At 48.8% G+C, this 2,500-nt stretch overlaps 1 protein-coding gene across 1 annotated transcript in view; it reads right to left on the bottom strand.

The window, feature by feature from the left end:
* The window catches only part of cdk14 (cyclin dependent kinase 14), a 270,580-nt gene that overhangs the window by 138,697 nt on the left and 129,383 nt on the right, over positions 1-2,500 (bottom strand). The gene's annotated exons all lie outside the window — the stretch shown is intronic.

Below are 2,500 nucleotides of genomic sequence, written 5' to 3'. Positions count from 1 at the left end.
CTCTCTCTCTCTCTGCTGGTCGGTAATTACACTGGCACTGTGTGTCTATTCCCTCCCCTCCATATGCTAATGCTAGCTAGACAAACACATGAACAAATGCCTTTGTTTCTCGACGTAGGCCTATATATACCTGGCGCGAATGGAGGAGATCAGGTCCCTCCTCTGAACCCTAATCTGTGGACCCTACATCACTGATCAGCAATGAGCAGGAGGAGAGGAGAGGTGGAGAAGATGAGGAGAGGAGAGAGGAGGAGAGGAGGGGAAGAGGAGAGAGGAGGAGTGGAGGGGAAGAGAGGAGAGGAGAGGAGAGGAGGGGAAGAGAGCAGGAGAGGAGAGGAGAGGAGAGGAGGGGAAGAGAGCAGGAGAGGAGAGGAGAGGAGAGGGGGAGAGGAGGAGAGGAGGAGAAGAGAGGAGGAGAGGAAATGAGGGGAAAAGAGGAGGAGAGGAGGAGAGATGGAGGGGGCTGGTTGGCAGTCACCAATATCACTAGACTCCTGTTGACGATTGTGTGTGTGTGTGTGTGTGTGTGTGTGTGTGTGTGTGTGTGTGTGTGTGTGTGTGTGTGTGTGTGTGTGTGTGTGTGTGTGTGTGTGTGTGTGTGTGTGTGTGTGTGTGAGCGCGCATGCAGCACACACCAGTTTGGCTGTCACTGAACCCTTTATTTTGCTCGTGTCACAGAAAATGAACCCTCTGGTGTCCATAATAACGACTGAGCTTGAAACACTGCCATTAGCAAAAAGCACTCCCAGCCCACCAATGTGAGAGAGAGAGAGAGAGAGAGAGAGAGAGAGAGAGAGAGAGAGAGAGAGAGAGAGAGAGAGAGAGAGAGAGAGAGAGAGAGAGAGAGAGAAAGAAAGAAAGACAGACAGACAGACAGACAGACAGACAGACAGGAGAGTTAATGTAGGGGGGAGAGAGTGTCTCCGGTAGCCATATCTGAGCACCCCCAACCGCCCAATCAGAAAGTTGATCACCATTATCCCTCCAGTGGAAGAGCAATGTACCTTGTGCCAACCAATGACAGAGGGACAAAATCACTCGGCGTAGTCCAATGAGAGAACAGAGCATAAGCAGTCACCAGAGAGTACAGCCCTCCCAACCCTGAATCAGTGGAGCATTCCATCTATTATGGTCCTCTCATGCTGGACTAGCAGGGTGAGGTACTCAATGCACTCGTTTACTACTATGTGTGTGTGTGTGTGTGTGTGTGTGTGTGTGTGTGTGTGTGTGTGTGTGTGTGTGTGTGTGTGTGTGTGCATGTGTGTGTGTGCGTGAGTGTGTGTGTGCGTGCGTGCGTGCGTGCGTGCGTGCGTGTGTGTGTGTGTACACGCGTTCGTGTGTGTGTGTCCATGTGTGCATGTCTGTGTTTGTTTAGTAAAGGGGGACAGCTTGCTGGCTTGTTGTTATTGGCTGGACCCCAAGTCATCAGAGCTGCTCCTAAGTGGGTTTCTGGCCTCCTATCCAATCGAGTGAAGAGAGGACAGTCTGGCTCTGGTTTGGGCTACTTTAAATACACACACAGACACACACGCACGACACACACACACGGGCACGCACGCACGCACGCACGCACGCACGCACGCACGCACGCACGCACACACATGGTTTAAGCACAGGGCTACCATATGGCCGTATGCTAATAAAGGAACAGCCTATCTTTGACAGTATCTAAACAGACAGATACTAGCTAGGCAACACAATACATCCTAAACAAATGTGCTGGACACCACACTGACCTCTAGGGGATGAGCATTGCCATTTTAGAACAGCAGTGGATAAGTGCCATCTTTGATTCAGTGACGAATGACTGAGACTTAGACAAGTTCCCAATTGTAAATTAGCAGTTACCAGAATGGCAATGACCATTGATCTGACCAAGAGAGCATAACAATTAACGTTTCCCAAGTGGCATGGTTGACCCGCCTCCCTAGGTTTGCTACTGGTTGACTGGTGTCCACCAAAGTGGGTTGAGTTCCCGATTTTTTTGGGAGATCAGAAACGATTCTTAAATTGCTCTTGGTCTGACTAGAAGCAACGCCGAAGGGGTTGCGTCACTAGGAGGGCGTGGCCTGGCTAGTGTTAGCCTAGCCATGTGTGAATCCGATGTGCATTTACTCTAGCTCATACAGTATGTTCCAGTTAGCCTCCGCATTCAGTTCTACATAGAGTTGCTGGTCATATATATTAGCCTAATAAATGGTCAGCAACTCTAAGCTATCTGATTGTCTGGTTTCCATCGCATTATATGTGCTGCCAAAATAAAGTAAATCTGATTTGCCAGATTTTGGCTGTAAAAGGTACAGAAAGACCCCTTGTCTACCACAACAGAATTTTTTTTGTTATGCTTCTGTGTCCCCCATCTCTCTCTCAAAAAAAGACAGACTGCAATACAAGGTGCAACCACCACAAACCCAAGGAAAGGATAGAAAATTGGTTCGAATTTCAACGTGCATTTTTTAAGCTAGTGAGATGAATGGTTTTAGGCTACTTTGAAATTTGT

The sequence above is a fragment of the Engraulis encrasicolus genome, chromosome 5, assembly GCF_034702125.1.
Source record: "Engraulis encrasicolus isolate BLACKSEA-1 chromosome 5, IST_EnEncr_1.0, whole genome shotgun sequence".
Lineage (NCBI taxonomy): Eukaryota > Metazoa > Chordata > Actinopteri > Clupeiformes > Engraulidae > Engraulis > Engraulis encrasicolus.
Note: the sequence above shows the minus strand (reverse complement) of the source record. Positions and strands in the feature narration are given on the sequence as shown.